This window comes from Prionailurus bengalensis, chromosome B4, assembly GCF_016509475.1.
Source record: "Prionailurus bengalensis isolate Pbe53 chromosome B4, Fcat_Pben_1.1_paternal_pri, whole genome shotgun sequence".
Taxonomy (NCBI): Eukaryota; Metazoa; Chordata; class Mammalia; order Carnivora; family Felidae; genus Prionailurus; species Prionailurus bengalensis.
In genome coordinates, this window is record NC_057358.1 from 9821675 (window position 1) to 9837981 (window position 16307).

At 40.7% G+C, this 16307-nt stretch overlaps 1 protein-coding gene across 2 annotated transcripts in view; it reads left to right on the forward strand.

Annotated features, from left to right (window-relative positions):
* The window catches only part of CELF2 (CUGBP Elav-like family member 2), an 832664-nt gene that overhangs the window by 261925 nt on the left and 554432 nt on the right, over positions 1-16307 (forward strand). The window contains exon 3 of one of the 2 annotated variants that reach the window (XM_043563375.1): positions 4360-4491. The exons of the other annotated variant lie outside the window; for it this stretch is intronic. The gene's annotated coding sequence lies outside the window, so the exon portion shown is untranslated. The remainder of the gene's footprint in view (positions 1-4359; positions 4492-16307) is intronic. 2 annotated transcript variants of the gene reach the window in all.

Below are 16307 nucleotides of genomic sequence, written 5' to 3' on the forward strand. Positions count from 1 at the left end.
AAGTGAAAAATAGGCCACTAGGGCATATTGATAGGATGATCCTAGTTTTCTTTAGAATGAAAGCAATATATGCATTTAAAAAAAAAGACAAAGGAAGTTAGCAAATAATATGTTATGGCTATCAATAGGTGGCATGATTTAAAGTGACTTTCATATTTTCTCTCTGCTTTTAAGTATTTGTAAATGTCTTATAATGAGCCTCCCCTACAGTTCTAAATTAAAGATGGGAGCAATTCCCTACAAGAAAAGGCGGCCTGATAGGAGGGTTGGGGAATTTGGAAGGACATGTAGACATGGCCCCTGCCCCTAAGTTAAATGTATAAAATGGATCCATGAAAACCAGGGCCATTACTTTCTCTTAAGTCGCTGAAAAGATCAGTATGTTTATTATTTATCGCCAGTGTATCACATGGACAGGCTTGTGGGAAAAAATGTGCAAGAGTGTGGAGAGATACTCTGAACAAAGGCGGGCAAACAAGACCAGGAAAATTGTCATTGTTAACTAACATTTATTGCACGTTTATCAGACACTCAAGTATTTTACGTTTGAGGATGACAATTGCAGAATGTTAAATTTATACTGGATTAATTTGGATTAAATACTATTTCTTTCCCTTTCAACCCTCTGGTATAAAATCAGAAATTGGGAAACTTTAATTACTAAACAAATACATCCATGCAAATATGTATGTGCCCATGTATGCGTGTTCCGTCTTCATATAACGTTAATTAAGTAAGATAAAGTTAAAATTTAATTAAAACTTTGTCACTAACTCTAGCCCCAGTGATAAGGTGAAAGAATATAATGGTTGTCACCTGTCTGTTGATTTATCATTAATTAAAGCTCAGCTGGTAAAGTCGTCCTTGAACTGAAGTGGGAGACACCGTTCAGATGTAGTTGCCATGGGTGCGGATAGTGAGGTCCCCAGAGTCACCAAATCTGTTCCATTCTTATTCCAATTTAGATACTAGCATCTGTAAAATCCAAATCCCTTTGTTAAAGCAGATATAAAGACCTACAAAAATAACAAACGTCACTTCTCAAAATAATTGTTTCAGGATTTCAAAATGTTTTAGAGATGTCTAGAAATCCCTGAATATTCCTTATGCTCTTAAATAGAAGCCAGTAGGCTTAAGATTCCATTGTGCTAACAATACCTCCTTCTCTGAGAAATACCGGAGGGTCGGTCTTGTGGCAAATCTTTCCGTAATCTTGGTTTGGGGGTCTGTTTATAAATCAGATCTTCGGGTAGCCCCTCCCCCATCCTTTTGTTTAAAACTAAGTATCACCACCGCCTTACAAACAATTGCATCAAATGGAGTGACTGTCTGCTGTGTTCATGAGGGTGTTTGCTTTAGAAAGCAAGGTTAACTCACTCTTGTCTGGAGGTAGAGGAGAGTCAACGTTCTGAAAAGTACAAGAACAAAATCCCAAATCAGCTATTGATCCACTTCTGAGGCAGAATTAAGTTTGCCTGGAGAGGAACAGAATTATAATGTAACTCCTTCAGGGCAAAATGGACCACCATCAACAAAGCCATTATACACATCAGCCACTTTGTAATTCCATCCAGATGGTGCCTTTTGCCTTTTTTTCTTCCAAGGTTCCTTTGAATGGAGAGAGCTTCATGCTGATGAGGCAAAGCATTGTACTCCATCTTAACATTGATCAGTCAGATCACCTCGCCTTGGGGCTGTAGATTTCATGACTAAGCTTTATTAGTTATTACCCCCTGCTCCCAGAGGAGTAAGGTGAAAACAGAGATGAATTAGCACAAATCTTGTATTGGTTTTGGAAACAATAAGCTTACTATTCTGCTTTAATGAGTTTGACTTAAGTGTATTTGTGAAATATATCATATTTCCTGTTTGTGAGTGGAAATTTTTAAAAAATCGAGTGAGAGGTTAAATGCTCCGGTGTGGTTTCCAACACTAATGTATTCATTTGTTGCCAAACACGCCTGACCCCTGTTGTTTGATTACAAAGTTTAAAATGCATTCCCAAGCCGAATAGGCCAATAACCTTTCTGCAAAAAGATGTGCGTGTAACAACAAATTATGACCTGCTTAGGTCACTGAATTGATGAAGGTGAGGTTTTACCTAACCTACTGATGTGCTACCTAAAAACACACAAGCGGGTGCAGAGAAGTGTTTTCCGGCATTTACAACAGGGCACGCATCAAGTCCAAATCCTGGTCCCACTTGGCTTGTACTCCTCGTGGGAGAGAGTCAGTCTGTCCTGTAATCCAGCCCACGGATACTCTCCGAAGGTTTCCTGGCACTATCAACAATTGCTAATCTATTCATCACATTGTGGAATATTCTTTGCACTCGAACGTGTCACAAGGAACATGTGCACAGCAAGAGGTCTTAAATAAAGTTGGTTCTAGAAATATGACGTGGCAGGAGTGAGCTGCTTTGGTATTTCTTTATGTTTCAAGAGATTTCTGGACATCTAAAAGAATTTAGGCTATATAATTTACTGATATTACCCAAGGGGAAAAAGTGTTGGCAGCACAAATATTTCTACCTGATGGCATTAAAAATGAAATACTGAGGGGCTCCTGGGTGGCTCAGTCAGTATCACTATTAAGTATCTGGCTCTTGATTTTGGCTCAAGTCATGATCTCACACTTCATGGGTCTGAGCCCCCACATTGGGCTTTGTGCTAACAGCACAGAGCCTGCTTGGGATTCTGTCCCTCTGTCTCTCTGTCTCTCTCTGTCTCTCTCTCTCTCTCTCTCTGCCCCTCCCCTGCTGGTGTGCTGTCTCTGTCTCTCTCAAAATAAATAAATAAACCTTAAAAAATGAGGGGAAAAATGAAATACCGAGTCTCAGAATTATTCTAGTGGTAATCCCTGACTCAGGAGAATCCTAGTTCACATATTCACAAACCAATATGTGAATATGTTTACATATGTTAGAATTGTCCACAAACATTACATCACGTACTTAAAGCCAGTGATTTTCAACTGATGTGGCCCATTAGTGAGTGACATGAAATCAGTGTTATGGGTTATAACCTTCCCTTGTTTATTTTTCAACGAAAGATACTATTATGATAAAAAAGTTCTGAGTGCATCTCATATTAAAAAGGCAAGTATGGGGCGCCTGGGTGGCGCAGTCGGTTAAGCGTCCGACTTCAGCCAGGTCACGATCTCGCGGTCCGTGAGTTCGAGCCCCGCGTCGGGCTCTGGGCTGATGGCTCAGAGCCTGGAGCCTGTTTCTCCCTCTCTCTCTGCCCCTCCCCCGTTCATGCTCTGTCTCTCTCTGTCCCAAAAATAAATAAACGTTAAAAAAAAAAAATTTTTTTTTAAATTTAAAAAAAATAAAAAGGCAAGTATGGCTTAGTGAAATGTTTGTTTCAGTTAGTGTGTATTTAGTGGGTTTATATATTGTGTCACAACGTGAAATAAAATTTAAAGCCAATATCGTAGGAGGTTTATGTTCTTTTATTAATAAAGGGTCACACTTTTTAAAATTCTTTACTAAAAAAAGGATTCTCATTTCCAAAGCTCTGTGTGTGTACGTTTGCACACATAAGCAAAGGCCAGGAGAGTGGGTGGGTTTTTATCTATCCGTGTGTGGGGGGTGAGGGTAGGTGGGTGCTATGCGATTCTACAACAGAAAGAGTAATTCACACAAAAATAAACATTTTACCACAGAGTTCCAAATGTCTCCACCATTTCTTCCAATCCTATCCACTTAGAGGTAGTAAAACACCCTGGAATGTTATGGGAATTTGCTAACAAACAGCGCCTTCTGAAAAGCGAGCCCACTCCCCGAAATGAAATGTGGCCAACGATTGGAAAGCACACCACGTGACTGATTATAGCTTTTGTTCCTGGGCAGCTGAACAAGAACAGCTTTTTTCTTTCTTATATAAAGAAATTCGCAAGTCTTTTGGAAAGACTCCTAGGATGAGCGGTTGACTTTTGAAATTATAAATTCTTTGTGATATCCCTACCTTGGGGACATGGTCCCATGCCTCTGACTTCCCAAATTTAGAGTAAAGTTAACGTAATGGTCTGTACCTCCCTGAGGTCATAGAAACAATTCCAGAGCAAAACTTACTGCATCTAGGAAACAGACCACACCGCTTAACGCGGTTGCTTAATTTGTGTTTTCAATGTACATTTATAGGTAAGGGTTTATTGTAAACAGGATGTTCTCCGGATCAAATGCATGGATGTAATTAAATTGCTGCCTGTTGAGACATGTTTTATAGCTCTTATTAGAAGTAAATATAAATAAAGGTTGTTTGGAGATTTGTGCTTTCTTTTTAACATTTCACTTGAAAACATTTTAAATTAACCATTTCAGTGATGAGGCAGTACTCTTACTCATGTTTCTTTAAGGTCCTAGAGGAAAACTGAAGACACCAGACCCGCTTCAAGAGAGAAACACGAGTACGCATAATCACAAGGCAGTGGCTTCACAGAGAACTCTGCCGTCTCAGAATTTGACGATATAGGAGCGCCTGGTCTCAGGTCTATTTTTGTTGCTCATGGGTTTAAGTCCAGATTCTGTGGCTTCTTTTCTTACCCTTCAACCATCTTGCCAAACATAGTCTCCTGCCACATTCCAGCACAAGCCCTGTTTGCAGATTTGAATTCCACTTGTCTTTGAAGCCCCACACGAGTGTCTCTGTCATTCCCAAGCCTGTGCTGGTTCCCAAAGCCTTAAATTATGCCGTCCTGAGTTTCTGAACCACAAACCATCTGCTTCAATCAGTTCCCAGTAAGACTTTACTTCATGTGTCACGTTGGTTACTACGGTGTTTTAAAACTTAGATGATTTCTTTCCCTAAATAGATTATTTGCTTCCTGTGAACACAGACCATCTTCTCTGGGTTCAGAAATGACATTAACCAGTCACTTTAAATTTATTTCAAGGTCATGTATACAAAAGACCAATACTAGGATGAAAACTTACAAGAGAAATGAAAAAAAAAATCAGAAGCGATAAAATAGAGGTATAAGATCTCAAAATGTCATAAAAATCTTCATATTAGGACATATGAAGAATTAGGAGGCAATTAGCAGGTAATTAATACAACTACTGATCATTTTCAGCAGATACGTGAACTTGGAGCATGGATTTCGTCCGTATTCATGTTCATCTTCTATTGCACCCTCTTCCTAGTTACTAATTGTCCAATTATTCAGGTAATAATAGGTATTATTTAAGATGGCCCTGGGTGAAAGTAACAGAAAACACAATTCAAATTGGCTGTGACGATAAGGGAATTAATTGGCTTAAATCACTGGAAATACGGAGGTAGGATAGGCTTCATGATTTGCCTTAATTTCCTGGCACTGCCTCATTTTCCTGCAATTCATTGGGTTCTACCTTCTTGTGTCTGCTAGCTTTCTCCTCTGACTGGTCTTGAGATAGAGCAATAGTTCTACACCCAATGCACAGGACAAATTGGCTGAAGGGAAAAGAAAAGGAGACGTTTTTGGAACCTTTCCCAGGACAGCAGGAAAGAGCTCTCCTAAGATGGTCCTGCATGTGATGTCCATGAGCCATTGTGCCAAATTCCATCACGTGGCCCCTCCTACAAACTTAACCAGACCAGTCACACTCATTCTTGGAGCCGTGGGTGGGTTTCGACTCACCTCAGACACCTGAGTCTGGAAAGGAAGAAGGTACTCCAACAAATCTGGGGTTCTTTGGGGAAAAAGAAATGAGAGAAATGATGCTAGGTAGGCAACCGACAACAACCACTATGACAACTTTTCAAAGAAACCTTTCTTCCCCAGTAGAACCAAAGGCTCTAATGCTCATCTCTCTGTTGTTCAGTATCAATGAGTGTTGGCTCAGTTAAATATAAAATGCTCCCTGGACAAAGAGTCTATTTCCCACAATAGTTTTACAGGTATGTTATTGGGGAAAGCTGGTAAATATTTACTTAGGAAGAGTCCCTTTCATATAACATCAAGAATAATTTTTTTCTCTGTATCCTGCATTCCTAAAATAGTGCCAGAAACCTGGTCATTCACCAAAAAATACTGATGCTGTTTCTTTCCACTTTTATGTAGTTTCTTTTGGGAAAGAAAGCTATACTTCTCAGGTCATTTAATATTCTGATGCAGAAGGTCTTTCGAAGGTGCTCAGTCTATATTTAAAAGTATTTAAGGGGCGCCTGGGTGGCGCAGTCGGTTAAGCGTCCGACTTCAGCCAGGTCACGATCTCGCGGTCCGTGAGTTCGAGCCCCGCATCGGGCTCTTGGCTGATGGCTTGGAGCCTGGAGCCTGTTTCCGATTCTGTGTCTCCCTCTCTCTCTGCCCCTCCCCCATTCATGCTCTGTCTCTCTCTGTCCCAAAAATAAGTAAACGTTGAAAAAAAAAAAGTATTTAAGAAAATTTGGCTCATTTAAGAAAATCTAGCTCACTGATTACTGATGATGGTAGTTATCTCACTATTGCCATGATAGAGTTTGGTAGTAAGGAAATTTTGTTTTCATCATTTCACTCATAAGGAATACAATAAGAAAATACCTCTGCTCATAAGCTAATATCTAATTGACCCATTATGAGACATTTGGGATGGAGTCATTGTATTCGGGGTAGAGGTTTTTTTTTTTTCCTCCTGAAAATAATAGTGCCCTCATAGTTTTCAGCTAGAAAATTTATTTTGACTTCTCCTAAAGTAATATTATATTAAATCTTGATTTACAAAATCCATATAATATCACATAGGTTTGTTTTATAATTGTTGAGTCATTTTTCACTGAACATCAGTGAAAAGGGTACCAATCTCAAAGGAAGTAGATTTCTATTGAATATCTCTCTATGATTTGTTAACTTTCAATGGCTCAGTGGTATTGATTCAATTACATTAACCGGTGGTAATAATGATACCTTTATTGATCCTTTCATTTTTTTCTTTTCTTGAACTACCACTTTCCTAAGATTCATTCATGATTGGTAATTTTCTAAGAATCATCATCCTAGAACAGCGTGAATATCAAGAACCTATAAATCAGATTGACTTAAAGAATCAATAGTTTTGCTGGGTGCCTAGGTGGTTTAGTCAGTTAAGTGTCAGACTTCAACTCAGGTCATGATCTTGTGGTTCACGGGTTCGAGCCCCACATTGGGCTCTCTTCTGTCAACACACAGCCCACTCTGGACCCTCTATCTCCCTCTCTCTCTCTGCACCTCCCCCACTTGTGTGCACGCTCTCTCTCTCTCTCTCAAAGATAAATAATAACATTTTAAAAAGATCAATAGTTCTGCTAGTCACTAGACAAAAGGTCAGCATCTGTAATAAAAAAAAACTATGAATTCATTAAATTCAACAATGACAACAAATACACATACAGACATGTATGTGGGTACCTGTGTATTTGAAAGGCCATAAAACCAAATAGGCAAGTGGATGAAAAAGGAAAAGAAATGATTAAGAAGCATGAAAAGACATTGAACAGCCAAATACTAAAAATACCAATGAAATTGACTATGAACTATCTTCTAAAAAACATAAGAATAAAAAAAAACGTAAGAATAAGCTTGTTGTTAAATACATAGTTCGAAGAAATTGAATATACACCTATGATACAAAACCATAATACGTTATAGTAAATATTCCTCTCTGCATAGAGTGAAAGGAGTGTAGAGAGAACTAGAAGGTAGAGTTCTCGCCCTTATTATCTTACCATTGAAGTTGTTAAAAGATGGTTACATTTTCCATCCTTTAAAACTTGTAAGGAATTCTTCAGTAATGAAGAAGCGAAGTTTGTAAACTAGGCCCCTTGTAAAACCAAATTGTTCTGAGCCCCAGGACTTTCTTTCCATTTATTGATGGGTTCAGATGCCTGCACTCTATCTACAGGTACCACAAATAAAGTGTTGTTAGCCGCTGAATGATATTGACAGAGCTATCAGCAATCTGCAGATTTTCATTGTGAACTGTGGCATCCTGAAATCAGCTGAAGCAGAAATAATATCTCTGTGTTGAAAGATTTCAAGTTCCTTTTATTGATAGGTGAAGTGCAAGACTGGATATGAGTGACTGAAGAATGCTTTGAGAGGGCAGAAATGACAGCTGGAGCACTGCCTACGATTGTGAAAGGGAAAACAAGAGGTAGGAAAAGAAACCAGCCATGCTCTGTGCTGTTTGGTATATTAAGCTTCAATTCACCTTAGGTTCTTTATCCACTTTTCATCAGGTTTACCTCTCTGCTTTATTCTCTTCTGAGCGCTGTAAGGAATTATCAGCACCACAACCCTTTGGCAACACTTAGTGGGAAGCCCTGGGAGGTCAGCAGTATGAGCTGGCGTAATGACATCTTCCTGCCTGGAACAAAGATAGCATTCATCATCATTTAAGTAGACAGACGATGCTGCTGGACAGCACTTCAGCCGTGGATCACCTCAGTGTTCCATATGGAGCCAGCCCTTGTCCCTGTGTCTGTGTGGAGTAGGAAGCTCAAGGCTGGAGAGTGAGACTCTTGCTAGAACTTCCAGGAAAATTAATGCACCAAATCAGTTGGTTAATTATCTGTATCATTGACCTCGGTGCCTTAATGGAAAAAGATAGTTCAGACGTTGCATGGTGGTAAACAAAAAATTATAGTGCAAGCATCCATTGCATATTGACAGACTTGAGTGTCTTGATAATGTGGAAGGAAATCAGCCACCTGGTCCAAAATGAGTGCCTCTCTTTTTGTTTTCCTTTATTTTATGCATTTCTCTTTTTTTTTTAATGTTTATTTATTTTTGAGGGAGACAGAGACAGAATGTGAGTGGGTTAGGGGCAGAGAGAGAGGGAGACCAGAATCCGAAGCAGGCTCCACGCTCCGAGCCGTCGGCACAGAGCCTGACGCAGGGCTCGAACTTACAGAGCTGTGAGATCATGACCTGAGCCAAAGTCAGATGCTCAGCTGACTGAGCCACCCAGGAGCCCTATTTTATGCATTTCTTATTCCCCCAACATATGTGTCACTCAGTTTCCCTCAGATCAATGCCATGTGTCCTGTAAATTCATTTGTCTTTTGATTAAAGCTGCCTCTTTGAGCAAAGCTTCTCGGAGAGCTTTTTCTATCTCCTAACTGTCACACAGTCCTCTGAATGTTTTTAACCTTGTCAAAAGCTGGGGTTCTCCTTAGTTGACGTGGATCCTTGCTTCATGGTGATGTGAGACATCCAATCCTTGACTGCTTCCTAACACTGTTCTTGCCAGCCATCTCTGAGCCTGAGCACAACAAACAGATTTCATCATTGAAGCTGAATCTCAAAGAATAATACGGCATGAAGTCAAGATGAAATAGGGCCACATAGATGGAGAAGCCAGGCCTCACACACCATGCCACGTAAAGTGGGTGAATATTAGCTGAACTCGGTGACCTAAGTTAGCAGCCAACCACGACTCACACAGGGCCTCACCCCCAAGGTGAGCCACGTGGCCCCAGCCCTGCACAGGAGAATCACCATTGTCACGGAAAGTCCTTCCAGTGGCTTTAGAAATCTGAATGTTTATCTTCCCCTTCTCACCAAAAATTAGTATCAGTATGGGATGCCAGGTTTTTCCTGGCTGTATATGCCTTTGGAAAACCACAGAGAAGATAAATTATATTCTTGAAAAGAGAGTGCTTTTCCGAGTAGAAGTAGTAGCTAAAATAGCCAGGTTTTTATCATTTTATCACAGTAATAAGACTGTTCCTACTCTTACTCTTTCTGCCCTGGTACATCCATCCAGACCTCCTCTTTACCTCCTCCCACAGTCCTCCTCTTTATCTCTGAGGACGGGGGATGCTGGGAGATATCTGCTTTTGCCCTTTGGATTCTCCACATGATCCAGACTGACACTTGAATGGGGAGAGATTGTGCTACTGTCACTTGGTTTGGTATCTGATTGTATTAGGAGAGCCCATCATTTCATTGGTTCATCCATTCATTTACTCACGAAATCATTACTCATTTATTCATTAAATGACTCATACCTTGTGTGCGCCCTGCATAAGTCACAAGATGCAAATAATTCAGATGGATAAAACTTACAGTCTGGTATGGGAGATGGGCATTAAAGGTAATTAAAAAAGCAGTAGAATTAAGGGTACCTCTGATTAGAGCCATAATGGAGAAGCACGAGGTGCTTTAAGCACATGTACACCTAATCAGGGGCCTCAGGAAGATTTCCCAGGGGAAGTGACATGCAAGCTGAGTCCCAAAGGCTGTACAGAACTTGTCCAGGCAAAGGCAGTAAAAGGCCAAGAGTGTTTCTGGCAGAAAGAACAGTATCTGTAATATTGTCGAGGAGGAAAAGAACGCTCTGTGTGGGAGGAACTGAAAAAAAAAAAAAAAACCTCTCAGCAGGGCACAGTGAATGAAAAAGATCGACAAGATAAGGCTAATGATGTTGGCAAAGGTCACATCATGCAAGGCTTTGTAGGGCTTGTTAAGGAGTTTGGATTTATCATACGGGCACTGGGAAGCCATAGAAGAATTTTAAGCTGGGTGGTAACATGATTTAATGGGCATTTTAAATGATCACTTGGTGCTTTATGGAGTATGGATTTGGGTGGTGGGAGTTTAGAAGCCTGCTGATCATCATTTTGGCCGATAATTCTTACAACATATTATGACACCTGAATTAAGTAACAATAGAAATGGAAAAACTAGAAAGCTGCAACAAATATCTGAGAACTAAAATTGATGCTTTTGGGGGAATGTGGGGGAAAGGGTATGGAATGTGGCTCCTGGGTTTTGACATAAGTGGTTGAATGATGAAGGTGTCACTTGATAGTTTTTAGGAATATTTGAAGGAATAAATTTGAAGAAAAAGCCTATGTGTTAATTTTTTGACAGGTTAAATTACAGGTACCTATGTGAAATCAAAGTAGACCTGGTAATTAGGTAGTCAGAAAAGTTGTGATGGTTAATTTTATGTGTTGAACTGACTGGGCCTTGGGTCACCCAGATAGTTGCTCAAACGTTACTCTGAGTGTGTCAGTAGGGACGGCTTGTGGTTGAGATTAACATGTGAATCAGTAAATTGAGTCAATCACATTGCCTTCTCCAACCTGAACAGGCCTCATCTAGTTTGTGGAAGGTCTGATTAGAACAAACAGGCTGACCCTCCCATGTGGAAGAGGAATTCCTCCTGCCTGATGGTTTGAACTGGATCTCAGTCTTTTTCCTGACTTTGGACTGTAGAACCAAAACATCAAATCTTCTTGGCTCTGGAGCCTGTTGGCTTTCAGACTAGAATGTACACCATTGACTCTCCTGGTTTTTAGGCTTCACACTTGAACTGGAACACTTGAACATTGCTTCTCTTGCGTTCCAGCTTCCCAATGGCTGATGTGGCCTTCTCAGCCTCCATAATCACATGAGCCAATTACTTATAATACATTTCTTCCTGTGTGTGTGTGTGTGTGTGTGTGCACGCACACACATGTGCATACACATATATCCTTTCAGTTCTGTGCCTCTGGAGAACTCTAATACAAAAGGTATCTGAATGGTGATATAAATTGAAAACTCTGAGCATATAGATGTTAAATGGAGCCATTGGAACTGATGAGACAGCCTGAAATTGGGAACAAGGGAGAAACTCTAAAACTGAGCCTTGAGGCATTTCAACATTAGAGGTTGGGTAGAGAAGGATGATCCAACAAGGACAAAGGAATGACCAAGGAGGTGGGAGGCAAAGTGGGAGATTGAGGCACCATGGAAGCAGAAGGAGAATGCTTCAAGAAGAGGCAGATGGGTATACCCTGTGGTGCATTTAAGGAGTGACTGGGCAGTGTTTGTTGAGTTGAGCAATACAAAAGTCAGTGCTTGTAACGGCATTTAATTGTGAATCATGCTGGCAGAAGTCAGATGGAAGTAATATGAAGCATGACTTAGAAGTGAAGAGATATAGATATTGATTAGGAAGTTCAATTGAGAATTGGTATAAGAGAAAAAAAGAGAGAACAGATTGTACCTACAGAGACCCTCGGAGTCCTGGAAAAAGAGTCACCCAAGCTAGATGTTTGCATGTCAGTAGCATTCAAACAAGTGCTCGGGAACAGAGACAACATTCTGGAATGTTCTGGGAAAGCTTAAACTCTAGCTTTGGAGGGGGAATATCTCATAAGGGTTCACAGCCTATATAAGATACACACCCTACCCTGGTGGGCTTTTACATGAGTACAACCACTTACCGTCTCAAACAAACAATTCCATAACGATAAAGCAAAGAAAGATTTGAAAAACAGCCATGTTTTTAGAGATGTCATTTCTAGTTAGTATTAGATCTAGTTCAGATTACAAATTAGAACTTCATGTTAGAAGTCCTAGATTTAATCCAAGATTTTTTATATGAAATCTCTTCTTAATGTCTCTGAGCTTCACTCTTTAAAAAAATATACCTGATGATACTCACCCTGTTGAACTCAGAGAGTAGCTGTGGGAATCTAATGAGATAATGCATGGGAAGGTGTGTTGGTACATTTAAAAATGCTGGCCAAACTTGTATTAATGGGGCACCTGCTTCTTTCCTGTGCAAATAAATCATTTGAGCAGTTCCGACCGTTTGCAAAAGCTTCTTAACCCCCCACTTACTCTGCACAAAAGCAGCCATATCCCTTGTAGTGAGCCTTGTGAAGTTGTTTATGAGATGTATTTGGTAATGGGCATAGAAATTAGATCTCAAAGAGTCTGAGTTTGTGATTATGAGAAGGAGGCCCCTCAGCTCACACGAACTGGCAGGCTTCCTAGGTCAAGAAAACTATCTCCAAAGGGTCTTAGAACTGAATAGCTCTTTTATAAGGAGTCTGTACCCTGAATATGAAAGAAGATGAAGAGGATCGTAGGGGAGGAAAAATAATTTTCCCTCTACCCTTCTAGGTCCTCGGCTGAGACTCCTCTGTAATAAAAAGACTGATGAACAGGAGAAAAACAAACAGAGGTTTAATAACGTGCATACCTCCTGTATACATGGGAGAGACCCGGGAAAACTGAGGAGCTCTTCAAAATGGTCCAAGCCGTCACCTTAAACTCCATTTTTAGCTAGAAACAAAAGACAGATGTTGCAGTGGCCAGGCCGCTCACCAGGAGGTTACCAGGAAGTAACTAGTAACGGGAGTAATATAGAGATCTAAATCGTTGCCTTGTCAATTGAGAAGTTTCCAGAGACTTAGCCCTCCTTCCCTTCCTAGTACACAGAGGAAGACAGTCTTCCAAATGGAGATTTCCCTTGTAAATCTAAATGCTTTTACGAAAAGGCGTATGCTTGGTTACTGTAACATATACTTGGTTTTTAGAGCTTTCCCCGTGTGTGCTGTTTCTTAAAAACAATCAACTCCAAATAATCCTTATGCCAAAGAGGCATGTTTTGGGGTGACCAATTCTGCTCCCCTTCAGGTAGATGATGGCAGGTGAAACTGAAGTATATAAACCATGTCCCTTTTGTACGTACTTGTTGCAATGGTGCGGCTATTCAAACCATGGAGCTATTTTAAATAGAATTAGGCATGAGCACGGGAACGGAGGGTCAGTGTATCTTCACCAGGCAAAAATATAAAATCCAGCTGGAAAAAGAATGGTAGACCCTGGGGAAGGAGGAGGACGATTAAAAATGTAAAACGGAAGGAGACTGTCTCCTATAATATTTATTTGTGACAGGTAAGTCAGTCCATCATATCACCTGAACCATGGAGAATTGTGCTATTGTATTAATTACTCTCTTTAGTGACTCTCTGAGCTTTGGACTATTTAAATTCCAGGATGAGAAAGCACTAATGGATATGGTATTGTAGATGTAATGAATTAGTATTTCACGCTGTGCTACTATCTGAAAGAGTGTTAAATGGTAACCCACAGCCTGGCATCGCCCCATGCTTTTAGTGTGCATTCAGCCATTCGTTCCTATTAGTAACAGAGCCACTCTAGGGTCATGTAAAAATTCAAAAGGGAAGAAAAGGAAAGTAGATGTCAGTGGGACACTTCGGGAAGATTAGCATGTTTTGCTGTGAAGCTGTTTATGATACATTTTATTGTGTACATTGACAATAAAACCCCAATAGTTCATATTTGAAAGGGAAATCATATGCCCTTTAAAAATTACATACCACACCTGCTTTCAAACAGGAGTTTTTAAAAGGCATACCTCCCCCCAAAATTCCATTTGGCAAATTGGCACACATCCCATAGCATCCCATACTTAGCCATCTCCACCCACCTATCCTGGGCTTCCATATACATAACAGGGGTAAACAAAGAGGCTTATGGCAGGCCATTTTGAGGCTCCAACACAATCGCGCATTAAAACCTAATCAAACAGTAGAGGGACACTACAGTGCACTGCATAAAGTGTCTTCTGAGAACAGTCAAGGCCAAGTTTTCCAAGAAGTGGAACAAGCCTGCAGATGAGTGTCTCTGGAGGGGTAGGCGCCAGGCCAGGTGTTAATGTCAGAAAAAAGCCCAAATGAAATAATCCCCTTCTTTACATGTCTCACAATCTCACTTTCCACTCTCCCTAATGTCTTTTTAATAATATTATAAATCCTCATGCCAATATTTCAAAACTTCTTGAATTGGAAAACAGTCAAGAAGAAAAAAGGTCCCTCTCCCACTTTCCAGGCACATCTCCCCCTCCCGCACTGCCCTGCCACGCATCTGCTTCTAGATCCTTTGTACAAACTCACTCTACTTCAAATCTCTGCATTTTTATTTCAGTTCAGCCTTGGCTAGGCTTCCCAGAAAGCAAAGCCTGAGGCAAAAGCTTATGTGTAGTATTTTGTTAGAGAGTACAAATCCCCAGGAAAGTGGGATTAAGGGGAAAAGGGGAATAAGAGGGAGATGTGAGACCCAGTATAGGGTAGGTTATCATTACCAAGCTGACCACTTTGGTATTGAGTGTCACTGGTTGCTTGATCTTGTAGGACTGATGTCCAAGGAGCCATGTGAACACGTCTAACTTCAGACCATGTGTCTGCGGAAAGAGAAAGGAAGATGTTATCTGCCAGCTCCTGTCTCTCACTGGTCAAGTTTCACTTCATGGGATAACTGCCCCATACATCTGAGTTGCACAAGGGTGGCAGTGAGCAAGTTTCAAGGCCTCTCTTGCTTCAGTTCTTCTAAAAATAGAAGGCCCAGGGCATGATGGCAGGAATGCTTGGTTCAATGACAAAAGCTGTTCTTGGGTGCAATCTGTAGGAAACTGACCAGAATCCAAGCAGATATCTGGCTGGTTATACAGCAGTGGCCAGGCCAGAGCCAGTGGCCTAAGGCCCCAGAGATAGATGAGTCTATCAGACTTATCCATCCCCTTGCCTTGTATTGGCTCCCCTGTTATAATTTGGGCTTCATTGCTGTAAGAACAAGATGCCCCGAGAGGGGACATACAACCAGTCTCAGAGTCTCCTTCAAGGTGGCAGCAAGTCCTAGTCTCTAAGAAGAACGAGAAGCTAGAAGGTGGGTGAAGGAACTACAACCCCATTCTTGCACTTGGTCTTGAAGCCATGACTGATCATTCCCCACCTCCCATTCTGGATTTCACTTATGCTCAATAAAGTGACAGGAGATGACCATTCTGTTGGACTTATGTTTAACCTCCATCCTTGGCACAATGACCACACTGTTCATGGGCCCACTACACCTGCACTAGGGCTGCCAAAGATGGAAAGGCTGGGTGACAAGCACAGAATGAGTCATCCTACCCCCTAGTTTTTAAAATCCTCTAATTCAGTCGATGTTCTCCCTTGAGCATTACCATGAGACACAAAGACCTGCATGCTTTGTGCCACCTCACAGATGCCCACCCACATATATCTTCCCCACACTACTTTGTCCCTGATCTTCCAATGTTTTTCTTCTAAGTCCCTGAACAACCAATCACTTTATTCACCATTCGCAAGTGTCCATATATATATATATATATATATACACACACATATCTTAGACCACTTCTTTATCACTAGAATGGGAATAGCTAAATATACTGCCAGAAGTTTTGCACAGTGATCATATATAACTTCATCACTGTCTTTTGGGGCTATGTTTGAATGGGTCTAAAATGTAGCACTAGTCCAATTTATACTAGTATCAATATATTATACTGACCTATCAATGAGCTGTAAGCCAACCCCAACACATTCAACTGATTGTAAGAAACCCTACTACTCCCACCATGATGCTATATGTGTGAGTTGAAGGACACGTATTAGCCCTTTAGAAGTGGATGCCAAGGTAGATTGAGCCACCTCTTTGTGTAATTTATTCGTATCCTCTGGATCTCTTAGGGCTGATTCCAAACTAAGAGTTTCCAAAATGCTATCCTTAGGGTGTATTTTCAAGGGCCACACAGGGTA